At 40.3% G+C, this 17,451-nt stretch overlaps 2 protein-coding genes across 3 annotated transcripts in view; both read right to left on the minus strand.

Moving 5' to 3' along the window:
- Nucleotides 1-17,451, minus strand: part of LOC127526442 (gastrula zinc finger protein XlCGF7.1-like) — a 620,518-nt gene that overhangs the window by 602,188 nt on the left and 879 nt on the right. The gene's annotated exons all lie outside the window — the stretch shown is intronic.
- Nucleotides 1-17,451, minus strand: part of LOC127526444 (gastrula zinc finger protein XlCGF57.1-like) — a gene marked incomplete at its 5' end in the record, with an annotated part of 218,960 nt that overhangs the window by 173,101 nt on the left and 28,408 nt on the right. The gene's annotated exons all lie outside the window — the stretch shown is intronic.

The following is a 17,451-nucleotide window of genomic DNA, read 5'->3' on the forward strand; positions in this document are numbered from 1 at the left end:
GAAAGAGAAAGCCCATTTAAGAAGCGCATAGTGATTCACACAGAGCACATAGAAGAACACATACAAAACAAATCATTTAACGTGCTACTTTAGTTACGGTGGGATTTGAGAAACTAGTAAATTAAACGATTTAATGATGAATTTTATGATGTTCTACTTTAATGGACAAAATAAACTACGTGATTAAAGTGGGAAATTTTGAGATTAAAGTTGACATTTCAAGCTTTTTTTTGCCACGGTGTGCCTGTTTTTTTTTTTTTCTCTGTACCCTAATAAGCTTTCATATGACACTCAGACGGTGGGCTATGACTCACCTTTAATTTGCTTTTATTCGCTGAAATTCTCCTATTTTCCCCTGTGCTTCTGCAATCGTCTTTTCACAGAACACTGAGCTTAAGGGCTATTTATTTTGATTTGCATATTGAAATAGGCATAATTCTGGGAGGAATTGGGGAGTGGTGGAAAGCGCGTGCACATGCACAGATGTCTTGCCTGAAGAAGGGGCCTGAGTTGCCTCGAAAGCTTGCATATTGTAATCTTTTTAGTTAGCCAATAAAAGGTGTCATTTTGCTTGGCTTTTTTCTACATTCATAATGGCTAACACGGTACAACACCCTAGTACTTCTGAGCCAAGACAAATTAGAACTCTAAACAGCAAGTAAAGAAGCAATCTCTTCTGTGATATGCTTGTAAGTCTCATCTGTCTGCGTCCTTTTTTCACTGTCAACAAATAATCAGTTATCAAATTTAAATAATCCTTGTATTTCTCAACACATTGTATTATTCTGTTTCTTAAATTAAGAGTACATGAGTTGCCTTGATGTCCTGTGAGTCTAATGGCCAGAGACCCCCTTCTCATACAGAGGAGTAAGGTAAACAAAGAGAGAGCCTTGCAAAGTTACTTTCCTTTGTGTAAACAGAAATTGGAAATTTTACAAATAACTTTCTGAGAACTGGCAAGTCATCCCAATCTGCTAATCTGATCCACCTAGTTTCTTTAATACAACATCAACTCGAGTTTTGAAGGTCCCTAAAGTCCTTCTCTGCACACTACCTGGTAATTTATTCCACATGTCTGTGTTTCTGTGTGTGAAGGAAAACTCTCTGATGTTTATGTAAAATTTTCCCTTAACTTTCCAACTGTGTCCTCCTGTTCTTGTTGAACTCTTTTTAAATTATCAGCCAAGTAGAGCTCGACTGCTTTAATTATCTTCATGATTTTAAATACTTCAGTCATGCCTCCTCTTAATCTCCATTTGCTTAAACTGAAAAGTTTGATCTCACATCAAAAAGGCCACTTTTTAAAATAAATAATCACCGCACTAGCGGCTTAGAGAGAGGGGTCATGGTATGTGTGACCGGAGCGTTTCCCACGTGATTTGTGATGCAGACGGTCCTCACTTAAGTGCACAGGTGAAGAGTCGTCTGCATCCGTAATTGATGCCAGGAGTTGCCAATTGCCACATCTGATCCATGTCCCCATGATAAATAGAAGCGTAAGGTGACTAGAAAGGGAAGAGAAAAAAAAGAGGGAAAAAAAAAATGGATGGAGGTTGAGAAGGACAGAAGGCAGGAAGTAGGGAGGAGAAAGCCGGTGCATGAACGAGCGAAGGTGCTCGTAGTAGAGAACACCTGCAGCTGAGCAGTGAGCCTGGGTGTTTGGCCAGCACCCCAGAAGCAGGCGGTGGTGGTCGCTCCCGCTGAGCATTACTGAGGAGCTGGAGTGACCGGAAGGAGGATGGCTCACCGCATAAGGCCAGGAAGGCAGTGGGAGTTGGGACTTGAGATGTGAAAGCCCAGGCGTGAGCGCCCTGGTCGCTGGGGAGCCCAAGTTACAGTCAGGTGAAGCCCACCGGACCCAGGGATCGGCGAGGCGAACAGACCAGCAGGAGAAGGCAGAAAGAAGGTCAGCAGCAAGTAGGGTGGCTCCCCTGGTGCATAGGCTGGATGGGAGAAGCAGGAGAGTCACCAGTAGAAAGGCATTGTTTTAACCTCATTTTTAAAGGATTAATTTATTGTTTTTAACCTCCACAATTCACAGCGCTTTATTGGATTATTTATTTGAAGATTTTTGAGAGACGCTGCACTTATTTATTTGAACACTGTTTTGATTTTGATTGTTGTTTTAATAAAGCACTTTGCACTTTTTGCACCATCCCCTTGTTACATTGTTGTGCCTCACTGTCCAGCTCATCAGTGACATTACCGATGGTGTCGGGTTCAAGAGCTCCCAAAAGACAGATGGGAGCATGGAGCAGAACCTGCATCGTCACAATAACTCATACCTCGACATCCCTAGAATTAGCCTAGTCACTCTTCACTGGACTTGTCTACGTCTTCTAGGTCTGTTTTGTAGCCTGGAGACTAAAACTGCACACAGTACTCCAGATGCGGCCTGCGGTGTTTTATAAAGCCTCTGCATAACCTCCTGTGACTTGTACTCCACACATCAGGGCGCTAAATAACCTTTACATTCTCTTAGCCTTCTTAATGACTTCTGAACACTTTCTAGTAGTCGGTGGTGATGACTTCACTACAACTCAGAAATCCTTCTCATAAGACCTTCCATTGTGTACACAAACCATACATTTTTTACTTCCTACATGTAATACTTTGCATTTACTTAAATTAAATTTCATCTTCAACAAATCTGCCCAAGCCTGTGTACTGTCCAAATCCCTGTATTGTGAGGATTCAACAGATTCTCGATTATCTGCCAAATCCACCTACCTTGGCATCATCTGAAAACTTAACCACCTTGTTATTTTTATTCCTATCCATATCATTTATATCATTATGCTTCTCGATATCCAGAGGCTGTTCCCTTGCGCTCAGCCACGTCTTAAGCTATCACACGGGAAAATGTAGGGGTCTTTGTGCATGATGGCATCCCTAAAGAAGTCCTTACAGACCAAGAGATGCCTTTCACATTGGAAAACATTTAGGGAAATGGCCAAGTTACTTAAAATAAAGCATTTAAAGTCTGCGGTGTATCATCCACAAACCGATGGTCTAGTAGAGATTTAATCAGATTCTCAAACAAATGCTCCGCAAGGTGGTCAGCAGGGACAGGGTTCTCTCCTTTTGAATTGTTATAAGGATGACAACCTCAGGGAATATTGGATATTTTAAAAGAAGGATGGGAAGAAGAGGCACTTCCCTCTACCAATATTTTAGAATATATCGCACAGTTACGCAATATATTTGGGAAAATTCAACCGATATTAAAAAGCCACTGTCACAAAGATGTGTCACTGACATCATAAAGGTTTGGGACAGCCACCCGTATATTGTTTCCTGGCTGCAAAATTGAAGAAAATTGAAAAGAGATGTTCACAGGTTTGAGTCCAAAATAGTTTGGATATTATGGAGGTAAGATGGCAGCTTTAAAGGCCGGTAAGAGAAATGAAGTCATCAGACCCGGAACCAGAAGTGACATTATTGGGACCGAAAGTGATGTCATCATTGGTGCCAGGACCCTGCAGGATTTTCCATGCAGAGAGATTGAGAGAGACAGTCAGCGCACCCTGCCGCCCCCTGGTCTGGCGTGGTATTTCTATCATTTATGCCATTTAGCGGCTTCCCAATCACACGTTTGTGACAATATATTTATACAGTAGTGGCCCTAACACTGGCCCTTGTAGGACACTACTCTTACAACCACCCAGTTCTGATAGGGTTCCTCGCACCATAACCCTCTGCTTCCTGTGTTTAGCCAATTCTGCACCCATCTACACACCACACCCTGAACTTTCACTTCTTTTAGTTTAGTGGCACCTTATCAAATACTTTCTGAAAGTCCAGATAAATAATATCATCTGTTCCACTTTGATCATATCCTTTGGTTGGTTCCTCATAGATTCCCAGCATGTTAGTAAAATGCAACCTCCCTCATCTGAATCCATGCTGACTGTTAAAAAAACCTCCTGTTCTTGCCGTGTGTCACTCAATCTTTTCCTTAATAATTCCTTTCATTTATTTTCCTGTGATGCAAGTTAAGCTTACTGACCTGTTGATACTTCAATTTTCCCAATCACCCTTTCTATATAATGGGCTTACATTTTCCAGTTCATAAAAATTGTCCCAGAGAGCAGTGATTACTAAAAAATATCCATCAAAGGATTATATATATATTCACTAAACTCTGTAAGCATTTGAGGATAAATAGCATCTGGTCTTGGAGATTTGTTTGATTTCAACCAATTCAATCTCAGCAGCACTTCTCTCTCTACAATTTCCAAATCCCTCAGTACCTCCTTAGTAGTCCCTGTTACAACTGAGAGGTTATCCACTTTTTCAGACATGAAATCTTCAGAAAATGGAAAGCTTAGAGCATTTTATATTTCACTATCTGTGTATTGTAATTCCCCTTTATTGTTCATGCAGCACTTCACTTCCTCCTTGACTGTTATTTTACTCCTAAAATACTGAAAGAATGTCTTTGGCTACAATATTTCTCTTTAACTGTCTTTTACAGACCTCATATCTTTCCTAATGGTTGCTCTCAAATGCACTACTGTTAGCATTGGGGTTATTCATCTTAAATGACTTATTCAGATGTTCTTTTTTTTTTTCCTTTGCAGCTTCTTTTTTACCTCCTTATTTACCCACTCCAGAGATTTTATTAATTACTTTGAATCCATCCTGCATCATATGTAAAATGTTTAACTTCTTTCTGCTAACAAATCACAGTTACTCTTGCCTGTTTATTGCTATCACACTGACTTGTCGGCTACTACAAAAGCTTTGCCTCTGCCCCACAAACCCAAAGGTTGGAGTAAGACTGGAGTGACACCTGCTGTTGTGTGAATCACAAAACAAAAACAAAAAAACACCATTGTAAAAAGAAAAAAAAAAAAACGTTAAAAACTATTAAACTGCTTCACTGCTGCTTAATAGCCTACCAAAAAAAAACCAAACAGTTTAGGAGCAAAAGTCATATTTAATGCACACTCGCATAGAAGGATCATAGACTAGCACAGAACACACAACCTTTGTCACTTTATGATATAAGAATGATGTCAGCATATCAGTGGAAGTTGTTTCTGCAATCCACCGCTTCAATGTGTAATCCAAAGGTTTGACATTTCATCCAAATACTTCTGTAAGGATGTCACAAGAACCTTAGAAGAGCTGAAGAGATGTGTAAAGCTGGCAAATGTGATAAAAGAATTTTGGAAGACCTGGGTGTCCATCAATGCATAGAAAGCCATACTGTCTACAAAAATGGAGGAAACTCACTACTGGAATGGGCAACCCACAAAGATCACAGCATGAAAGCAGAGGTGAATAGGAACCCAGACAGGCAGAGCAAAGGGCCTGCAGAAGTCTCCGGGACTTGAGAAAGTCTCTGTCCATGTGTTCTTATGGAGAAAAGCGTAAGAACGTAGATTACAGAAGGACAACACCAAGGAAATCAATGCAATCTAGCAAAACCATCTGCACATCTGAAAACTTGTAAAAGATCATCATGATGTTCCAGAACAGACAATGATCTGTGAATGAATGAGACAAAACTTGAAGTCTTTGGTCAAAACATGCAACACTATGTTTGGAAGTAATACAAAAGCGCACATTGATACTAAATCATCAAGGTGAAGGGAGCATCATAGTTTGGCCTGTTTGTTTCTTCATGGCCTAGAACTCTTGTCACTGAATTGAAAATATTTTCAAGAAATCTGACAGAAAAATATCAGGATAGTAGAAGCTTAACAAAAGTTGAGTGATGACACAGGACAATGAGCTCAACAACAGGAAGAAATCAGAAACAGAAAGGGTTAAACATACTTTACATGCTGGTGTTCTGGAACAGCCAATAAGAGACACGAGATGCTGTGGCCTGACCTAAAGAGAACTGATCAGAAAAGGGCTCTCAGGGATGAAGGAACTGAAAAGGTTTGGAATGAAGGAAGGGGTTAAAATTCATTGCTGATCAGTAGCTACAAAAAGTTCTGTTTAGGTCATTACTGTTAAAGAAGGGCCAACCAGTCTGTAAAGATAGGAGGGTCAGGGAGTGGACTGTGAATGTTTAAACAATGTGAATGTGTTCAGGACTGACAAGAAGCCGTCCAGTTGTTTGTGTTATTACAGTAGTTTAGGACAACTGAGGCCGTCTGTAATCGGAGCTTAGTTGAAGATCAGACCACATTGTTAAGAGGAATTAATATGGATACCCAGGAAATTCCAGAGGGATCAATACCTTTGTCTTGCTCTTGGACATTTGTATAGCACTCTTTATCGAGGATAGGCTGAGGACTTTTGCATAAAGTCACTATAATGGAAGAATAGCAAATTGCTAAACCTTACAATTGATGAAATCTCACAATAAATTTAAACACACAATAAAATAAAGTATTTTCACTCCATTTCTAAGTTTCTCATAAAAATCACAAGACCCAACCTTTCAAGCTCATAAACCCCAACTCTAAATCTTAAGACATTTTTATTTTACACTTACTTTTTCCAGACTTCTTTGAAGATGGTCGCTTATTTTTCTGAGCTCTAACAGATGTAGTTTCCACAGCCCTCTTTGGTTCAAACTCTAATGATTCAGACTTCACATTGATAGAAGCCTCTGGAGATGAACAGTGTCTGCTATAAGAAGAGTCTAACCTGGTCACCACTCCATCTTGAAGGTTGTCTTCTTTTACACTGTCCATATTTGTACGGTTATGTGTCTCAATATTGACAGACTTCTCTTCAGGTTCTTCTTTAATGCTCACTGGCTGCAGTTTACTGTCCTCCTCCTTGATGCTCAGACTTTCCTGTTTAATGTAGATGGACTCCCACTCACAGTTGTCCTCCTTAATATTTACAGTTTTTTCCATGATATTTGCATCCACATCACAGGTGTCCCATTTCACATCCATTGAGATGTTCCAGTAAACAGCAGCTTTTGCTTTTTCTCTGTGAAAAGAACAAGAATCAGCTTCATTAAAACTTCACCACTTATGCCTAAAGACACTTGAATTTCTGTAACTTCTACCTTGTGACAAATAAAGTTCCACTAAGTCTGTTGTATCTATTGCTGATCACTGGATCTGCTTAATCTGTTTGTTTAAATTGGTGCACATGTTTTTAATTTTTTGGGTACAACTTCAGAAGAGAGACTTTGATACAACACATATGTCACTTGAGCCAGTTAGTGAGGGAGGTCGTGGTGGTCAGCTTAATAATTAGGGAGTTTGGTCGCAGGTGGACACACAGGTGACATCGCCGAGTGGAGGTGAGACTTGTGCTGGTATTTCTTAAGAGGGCATCATTTAGTGTGTGAGGTGATTACTGTGCTGTGAGAAAGTCACCCACCGTGTGGACTGACTGAGGGGGCAGGAGAGGTAAACATTTCAGCTGGTGGTGGTTTTTAAATTGATTTTATGATCTTGGGTTTACTTTGTTTTGGGGGGGGTAGATCTTGCTGATTCAGATCAAAAGCTGGTGCTGTGATTGTCTCAGTGAACACTGAAGAGGTAAATGTTAGCCCTACTTAATAATTAATCCACAAATCGATTATCGAAAATCTATATGCTTTTTTATGTTATGTTTAACAGTGGCTGTTGTTGGCCTCGGTTTCCTCAAATTGTGATTATTTCTTGAATTAATGTATTTACCAGCTTTCTGCTGGTCAGTTGAAGGTGGCATTTGGAGTTGTAAATCAATCTGCACCACTTTCTCCTTAATCTTTGTCAAATGAGCTTGGAATGCAGGAATACACGGTAAGTAATGAAAATGTAGAGTAGGAGGTGGCGACGGTGTGACTGGACGATGTGAAGTAGAAAACGGACTTGAAAACGCTAAGTGAACTGGAGACACACACACTGATGATTGAATAGAAAAGACACGTGGGCAACCACAGGGGGATTGATTCAAGTAAAGTTCGGTGCTGGGCTGGAGGTTGCGCTGTTCGTCCACCACTTGAGTCACGTGCAGCAACTCTGAGTTGAGCGAATGAAAACTTACACATCCATAAAACGGTATCTCCAAACCCTGAGCACTTATCCTTGTTTGTCTCTCCGTGTTCAAATTCTTAATGTGAAGACTTTTCAGCGAAACATCGCACTCTCAAATAACCTTACAGTTTTTATATAAGTTAATATGAATCTATGAATCAATTTACACTCCTCTTCATACTTTGATAATTGTTGTAATGTTAATTTACCCATTTTTAGAGATTTAAAATGTTGAACTTGATGTAATTTACATGCCACACACCCTAATAATATACGCTCTACAGTCTCTAGCTGATTACGTGATCTACACACTCCAGACTGGTGCTGCCTTGTCTTGAATTGTGTATAATTAAACCTAATATGCCCAATCCCTATACGTGTTAATATCATTTCTTCTCTTCTTGTTCTGCCCCCTTTTCCTATTAATCTAACTCTGCTTTCTACTCTGTACATTTGCCTTCCCTTACTGTCAGTGTCCCACATGATAAGCCACATCTCATTGATTTTCAGTTGTGTCAGACTGTTAAATCATCAACAATATTGTTTCCTTTGACTTCTTTATGTGCTGACACCCATAAAAACTAGCATATCAACTCAAATTCTCTAACTGATATAATATTTGAAGTACTGTGGCAGATCAGTTTGAATTCTCCCTGCTACACGACAAATTTCAAAGATGTCCACCCGGAGCACATGAGAGAGGCTGAGAGACACGGCATAGATTAGATAGATAGATTAGATAGATAGATTAGATAGATATATTAGATAGATAGATTAGATAGATATCCCAATGGGAAATTCACATTCTTCAGCAGCAGCATACTGATACAATAAATAATATTAAATTAAAGAATGATAATAATACAGGTGAAAAAACAGAATATAACTATGTATAATGTTAAATATTAACGTTTACCCCCCCCCCCCCCCCCCCCCGGGTGGAATTAAAGAGTCGCATAGTTTGGGGGAGGAACGATCTCCTCAGTCTGTCTGTGGAGCAGGACAGTGACAGCAGTCTGTCGCTGAAGCTGCTCTTCTGTCTGGAGATGATACTGTTTAGTGGATGCAGTGGATTCTCCATAATTGATATGCTGCCTCCCCAGCACACCACTGCGTAGAAGAGGGCGCTCGCCACAACTGTTTGATAGAACATCTGCAGCATCTTATTGCAGATGTTGAAGAAAGCCAGCCTTCTAAGGAAGTATAGTCGGCTCTGTCCTTTCTTACACAGAGCATCAGTATTGGCAGTCCAGTCTAATTTATCATCCAGCTGCACTCCCAGATATTTATAGGTCTGCACCATCTGCACACAGTCACCTTTGATGATCACTGGGTCTATGAGGGTCTGGGCCTCCTAAAATCCACCACCAGCTCCTTGGTTTTGCTGGTGCTCAGGTGTAGGTGGTTTGAGTCACACCATTTAACAAAGTCATTGATTAGGACCCTATACTCCTCCTCCAGCCCATTCCTGATACAGCCCACGATAGCAGTGTCATCGGCGAACTTTTGCACATGGCAGGACTCCGAGTTGTATTGGAAGTCCGATGTATATAGGCTGAACAGGACCGGAGAAAGTACAGTCCCTTGTGGCGATCCTGTGTTGCTGACCACAATGTCAGACGTGCAGTTCCCATGACGCACATACTGAGGTCTGTCTTTAAGATAGTCCACGATACATGCCACTAGGTATGAATCTAATCCCATCTCTGTCAGCTTGCCCCTAAGGAGCAGAGGTTGGATTGTGTTGAAGGCGCTAGAGAAGTCACCGGCACACAGGCACACAGACACAGGACACTCCAAGGTGAGCACTGTTAGTATTTATTGATCCAAACTCTGTAGTTGAAATACTGTACTGTGTATGTAAATGTTAAAGCCAAACTTATAAAGCTGGTCAAATCACTTTTTTAACTATTATAGCAAACAGCATTTGCAAAAATAATAATTTTAGAAAATGCATTTATACATATATACAATACAACTTGGCTTACTGCACTGTGCTCTCGTGTCTCTCTGTCAGATAGTCTTGTGAGTAGTGATCGGCCGCTCAATACTGAAGTTTCAACACTGTGTCAAGCGCTCCGCTTCGAGGCTTGTTTCAAATGCGCCCGTCACGTGATTTTGAGGCACGCTAGCGTAATGACGTCATTGGTATCCGCACAGTCAGCAGTCGATTTGGTACTCACTCGTCTGCTGAACTGCTTTGGCTCATAGAGTAAAAGCACTTGTGCCTGCTACAATGATAAGGTATGCTGACGCAAGTTCAAATCCTAATTGGGGCTCGCGCATGTTAAAATAAGAACTTTGTACGAAACAGTTATGTAGTACTTGTCTGTAAGTTAACAAATATATTTTGGGAACACTATGAACGATTTACATGGGGCACCTTTATCCTTGGTGTGGAATCGTGTCCACCTAGAATCTGTAACAAATTGATGAGCATATTTTGTGTAAGGTAGCACGTATTATAACAATCCAGAATCTACTCTACCCCATATCGATCATAGCAGAGAGGCTAAGAAATGCTTCACTAAAGCCGACGTGGTCATTACACCAGTATATGTGCAAGACACTCCTCATTAAACGTTTTTAATATTCAGTGATTCCCAGATCTGTAGCTAATTTGTATTACAGTAATCCCTCGCTATATCGCGCTTCGCCTTTCGCGGCTTCACTCCATCGCGGATTTTATATGTAAGCATATTTAAATATATATCACGGATTTTTTGCTGGTTCGCGGATTTCTGCTGACAATGGGTCTTTTAATTTCTGGTACATGCTTCCTCAGTTGGTTTGCCCAGTTGATCTCATACAAGGGACGCTATTGGCAGATAGCTGAGAAGCTACCCAGCTTACTTTTCTCTTTCTCTTGCGCTGACTTTCTCTGATCCTGACGTAGGGGGAATGAGCAGGGGGGCTGTTCGCACGCCTAGACGATACGGACGCTCGTCTAAAAATGCTGATAGATTATCTTCACGTTGCTATCTTTTGTGCAGCTGCTTCCTGAAACGACATGCTGCACGGTGCTTCGCATACTTAAAAGCTCGAAGGGCACGTATTGATTTTTGATTGAAAAACAAACTCTGTCTCTCTCTCTCTCCCTCTCTTTGTCTGCTCCTAACGGAGGGGATGTGAGCTACCGCCTTCAACAGCTTTGTGCCGCGGTGCTTCGCATACTTAAAACCCGAACAGCATTATTGATTTGTTTGCTTTTCTCTATCTCTGTGACATGATCTGCTCCTGACGCACAGAAGAGGAAGATATGTTTGCATTCTTTTAATTGTGAGACGGAACTGTCATCTCTGTCTTGTCATGGAGCACAGTTTAAACTTTTGAAAAAGAGACAAATGTTTGTTTTCAGTGTTTGAATAACGTTCCTGTCTCTCTACAACCTCCTGTGTTTCTGCGCAAATCTGTGACCCAAGCATGACAATATAAAAATAACCATATAAACATATGGTTTCTACTTCGCGGATTTTCTTATTTCGCGGGTGACTCTGGAACGCAACCCCCGCGATGGAGGAGGGATTACTGTATTGATTTCCAAAAAGCAATGTGAGTTAAAGCGAGTGCTGCATAACTAATCACAACTGTCTTTAAAAACAGAATCAGTGCAATCAACATTGTCTTCTGCAATTTAGTGAAAGCCTCTGGATTTCTGCATGAATGAGACAAAAATGTTGTAAAGAAACTTTGTGAATTCATCCAGAGGAGGACATAAAGATCACTCAAGTACTGACAAGAAGGAGCAGCTGGATAAGAACATCTGGAGCCAAACTTTCAAAAAAGCACCTGACTTTGTCAGCAACATCCTTTCCTTGTGAATGCTTCTTTTCAAAGGGGGGTAAATAAGTAGCCTTCTGAAGTGCAGCACAACAGAGTAAAAGACTGATGAAAATAGAATTATTGAAAGACTAAGCTTTTGTCATTTCTGTATTCTTAAACCATCTTCAGTTCCACAATCCCCCGCAGTCACTGTCACATTTAACGTTCCCTGCTCCTCACCTGTCATGTCACCCAAAGCATCAACACTCAGTTTCATTCAAGGCTTTAACGTCTTTCCTTTCATACACATAAGACAAACATTTCCTCTACATACATGTTCAATAATAACAGTAAACTGGCAGGTGCCTTGTCTCCCATTATTTGAGCTCGTCTGCCACACGTTACACTGGGGGACAAATGCAATGGAGAATACCGAAAATGTACATCTTCAGAAGTGGAAAAAATTGACAGTATAAGTAGAACATTTCAGATGAACGATGAATTTTGTTAATCATAAACAATGCAACATAACTATTATATGTGTTGTTACTTTTTTATTTATTCTCACCAAACATTACATATCTACATGGGAAATGAACATGGGTAATATGTTTATAATCAATCTCACTAAAATACACTGTCAAAATATATTAATGAGCAAACTGAGACATATTGGCCTTTAGGAAATATCAAAAAGCGTGTGTGCTGTCATTTAGGACAGAATGCATTGTTAACGTGACGCACTCTCTACTGACGCGATGTCACGAAAACAAAGAAACAGCACAGTCCATGCAAACTCATATCCTCCTTGGTTTTTGACCTTATGATTAATTGTCAATATCAAATCAATAAAGTCATTTAAAGAAGATGACAAGTCTGCTATAGTCAGTTCAATTAACGCTCCTTTTAAAAAGTTTGCTTATACAGAACATAAAACAGAATCTCAATGATACGGGACTCGCGAGTAGTAACGAATAATATGTGACAATGAGAAATTATAATTCCTAATAACGGGAACAAGTAAAAACTACGACTTCCTAAAACGGACACTGTAAATGTAGGCATTTCAATAAATAATTTAGGAGACTTGTCTGTGCATTTCAATATCGATTTAAGAACTACGTAGGCCACCTGTTGCACTATAAACGGTACCTGAAGCAGCACTTAACAGTAAACAGTCTAACGGGACAATGACTGACTGTACGAAGATGCTGCGCCGCTACAATAAAGGGTCACACTGTCATTCTGCATGTTTAGAAGGCGCTGATTGGCTGAAACTGTTTATAGCGAATTGTCTCCAATTGGTAGTGCCGTATAGCGATCAGAAACGAAAAGACACATTTAGGCATGCTGCACAGCAGTTTGTTTTTCTACACTACAAATTCATTACGATACCAGGGTCTTCAAACACTCAACTATGAAGCATATTACATTTTACAGTGAAACTCTTTACATACACAATATAATTAGGGACGTGTGCCCCCTGCCCGACTATGGCGGCCCAACCTTCCCTCGATAGCTCGATATCTGTTCAAGTTCGAAATTTTTGTTAAATGGAGGAATTGAAAAAAATACCTTTCACAAGAGGAGGATCAACGACGCAAACCCCAGGGACCTCACGCATAACGCCGTGCGTAGAATTCGCACTATAACATGACGTAAGCACAAAAGCTGAAATGTGCTTACGCACAGAAAAATCCAGATGCAGGAATCTGTGCGTTTGCCAACTTCCGCGTTCTTCTGCTACATAAATCCCACTCAGAGTGGCAATTAACGCATGTACACGCGCCTGCTGTCCCACCCCAACTCCTCCAAGAATTACGCCTCTTTGAATATGCAAATCAATATAAATAGCCCTTAAGCTCAGCGTTCTGTGAAGAACTTCAGCGAATACCAAATGGAGGCAAAGTAAAACGTACCATTTGTTGGTTTAAACAGTTATATAAGCAACAAAAGGAAGTTGATCAAGTGACATAGTGTGTCGGAGAAACTCGAGAGCTCAAGTTCACAAAGTCGCACAGTGCCCGAAATAAAAAAATTGTCACATATCAAAGTCGGCGTGAAAAGGCGACTCGTAGCGGACTGTCTGAGTGTCATATGAAAGCTTATTAGGGTACAGACAAAAAAAAATAGGCACACTGTGTGAAAAAAGCAAGAAATGTCAACTTTAATCTCGAAATTTCCACTTTAATCACTGTTCACACTGCTGACTCACAACTGTGTAGCAACATACAGCTCAAACCACATCATTAAGTTCGCTGATGACACGACCGTGGTGGGTCTCATTAGCAAGAACGACGAGTCAGCATACAGAGAGGAAGTGCAGGGGCTAACGGACTGGTGTAAAGACAACAACCTGTCTCTGAATGTTGACAAGACAAAGGAGATGGTTGTTGACTTTAGGAGGACACGAGGTGACCATTCTCCGCTGAGCATCAACGGCTCCTCTGTGGAGATCGTCGACAGCACCAAATTCCTGGGCGTCCACCTGGAGAAGGACCTCAGCTGGTCCCTCAACACCAGCTCCCTACACAAGAAAGCCCAACAGCGTCTCTTCTTTCTGAGAAGACTGAGAAAGGCCCAGCTCCCACCACCGATCCTGACCACCTTCTATAGAGGAACTATCGAGAGCATCCTGAGCGGCTGCATCACTGTCTGGTTTGGGAATTGTGCCATATCGGACCGCAAGACCCTACAGCGGATAGTGAGGACAGCAGAGAAGATCATCGGGGTCTCTCTCCCCTCTATTGAAGACATCTACACCACACGCTGCATCCGCAAAGCCACCAGCATTGTGGCTGATCGGACACACCCCTCTCACACACACTTCACCCTCCTGCCATCTGGAAAAAGGTACCGAAGCATTCGGGCACACACATCCAGACTGTGCAACAGCTTTTTTCCACAAGCCATCCGTCTTCTCAACAAAAAGGGACTGGACTGATAAACACACACGCACGCACACACACGCACGCACACACACACACATTATCACTTAGCTTAACTCAACTACCTCAAAACATTGAGATTGGACTGCCTAATCAACACAAGCTTAAACACACTGACCTACACTACCAAACTATCGTACACACCAACCTGTAAATGCTTTCTTTTTTTGCACAATATCCATTACTGGACTACTTTTTGCACTAACTTCTTTACTTCCTAATTTTTTTGCTGCTAAACTAAGGAATGTTTACTGTTTCTCCACTACCTCAACTCATCACCACACCACCATATTATTATGTTACGTTTGTGTTTTTTGTCGCACTGTAACTTGTTGCTTTTGTTTGCACATTGCACGTGCACTTTGTTGTCTGCTGTCTGGTTAAAAAAGTCTTCCTTAGATAGTTAGTTAGTTTTTGTTGATTTATGCTGTAATTCATGTTAGGTAATTCATGTTAGGTCAATCTGTCTTGTCTCTGCTAGCCAGCTAACTAGGCCTCTTAGTTAGCTAGTTTAGTTTTTCTGTTAATTTATGTTGTAAATTTATGTTGCATGTAGCACCTTGGTCCTGGGGGAACGTTGTTTCGTTTCACTGTGTACTAACTGTATATGGTTGAAGTGACAATAAAGCCTACTTGAACTTGAACATCATAAACTTCATCTTAAAATTGTTTAATTTACTAGTTTCTCAAATCTCATCGTAACTAAAGTAGCACGTTAAATGCTTTGTTTTGTATTTGATCTTCTATGTGCTCTATGTGCCTGATTCACTATGTGCTCTTCCTCTGACAGGACACAGAATCCATTACATTAGTAATATTACAGCTCTCTGAATAATTAAAATACTGAAAAGTATACGTGATATCATTTTCATGATGATATGAGTTAAAGCATGTTCTTAAACAATGGAACACGGTGGCGCAGTGATTGTTCATGTCTTACATAAGGTGCTTGCTGCACCATGCACGACCTTCAATTAAATGCTTTATTACAGAAGTACTGTCTTTTTCAAACGTACTAACCCCCAATTCCTGTCCTTACTTTTCTTTCTCCAAATACCCAATCGCCACACAATCAGCTCTGTAATAGACGATAAGCCATCTGTAAGCTTAGAACGACGATTCTTCAAAACTTTTAAGGAACATCGAAATATCTTCGTAATGTTTAATTATTCTATCCATCTATCCTTCCAGTGTCACGCCAGGCACAGCATGAAGCTCAAGGTCGCTAGCGCTGCGGCACCGTGTAGTTAAAGTTTTATCTGTATAATATAATAAACATATTTTGCTGCATTTCATCTTAAAAATGATATCGTCATCATATGTAAATACGCACTTTATAAAGTGGCTCAGGTTGTGCAATTTATTATAATATAATATATTTATAATATAATATATTTATAATATTATAACTGTACCATAAGTACAATTACCTCACAGTAACTTGCAAGTACAAACAGTTCTACAAGGAGCACTTGATGGACTGATTGAGTGCGTTTGTAGTTCTTGGGATGAAACTGTTTGTGAACTGCAAGGTCCTTACAGGAAAGGCTCTGAAGCGTTGGTCGGATGAGAGCAGTTAAAATAGCGAATGGCTGAGGCAGCGAGTGCTTCATGCTGTATACCGATAATTCAATCGCTGTAGATCTGTGATTCACACTCAGATACAGTGATATAAAGACTCCGAGTGGTGCAGTGAGAGTAATATGGAAAAAGATGATCCACTGTGGCAATCCCTAATGGGAGCTGCTGACAGAAGAAGAAGAAGAAGAAGAAGAAGAAGAAGAAGAAGAAGAAGAAGAAGAAGAAGAAGAAGAAGAAGAAGAAGAAGAAGAAGAAGAAGAAGAAGAAGAAGAAGAAGAAGAAGAAGAAGAAGAAGAAGAAGAAGAAGAAGAAGAAGAAGAAGAAGAAGAAGAAGAAGAAGAAGAAGAAGAAGAAGAAGAAGAAGAAGAAGAAGAAGAAGAAGAAGAAGAAGAAGAAGAAGAAGAAGAAGAAGAAGAATTTCGAAAAACCAACAGATCCAGGATCAGGCCAAATCGTCAACAATTACATCGGGCTAAACGATTAATCCACGTACGAAAAATACCCCCCTGATCTACCACAGTGGGTTTGTTATCACCTTATTCAATGGAGGGGTTCGTGGGCGTCAAATGGCAATGAATAGAAGATGGATTAATGTAAATACGTGAGCTGCCTTACGCAATTAGTCATCGCATTTTGATGGCGATTCTAAGTGGGAATGATTCCCTAACAGATCTCTTATGCGATCCTTCCACAGTATCTCTCAAAATTATTTAGTTCAAACTGGTTATAAAGATTTCACTCCTGATCATTTTATTATTATTATTAATTTTGAGGAGTCTTTAATTCGGATCGAACTCGGGCTAGCACTACGCTCAGAATCTGAAAAGCAACCACGTTAGTCAGTTGAGCCACTGACGGCGTCTTTTCTTCGTTGCGAACTCGTTACTTTTGAGCTCCACAAAATATTGTAAAGTATTAATAAATTAAATATTTCAATACTTGATCGAATAATAACATCCGTGATTTAAGGATTTCACCTTTTCTTTCTCAAATGTGCTTACCTATATCATGGAAAAGTACAGGGATAAACCTTTATTTTCCGTCTACTCCGTTTTAATTAAGTCAGAACAAAGAAAACATTTACGGCTATTAAATGTGACCTCAAGAAAAGATGAGGGTTAATTATAATACTAATAACAGGAGCGATTATAATGATACAGTGCAAAAGTAAATACAAATTGAAAGAGCCGGGGATCCTTGAGTGAGGCGTCTTA

The sequence above is a fragment of the Erpetoichthys calabaricus genome (genome assembly GCF_900747795.2).
Source record: "Erpetoichthys calabaricus chromosome 1 unlocalized genomic scaffold, fErpCal1.3 SUPER_1_unloc_9, whole genome shotgun sequence".
Taxonomy (NCBI): Eukaryota; Metazoa; Chordata; class Cladistia; order Polypteriformes; family Polypteridae; genus Erpetoichthys; species Erpetoichthys calabaricus.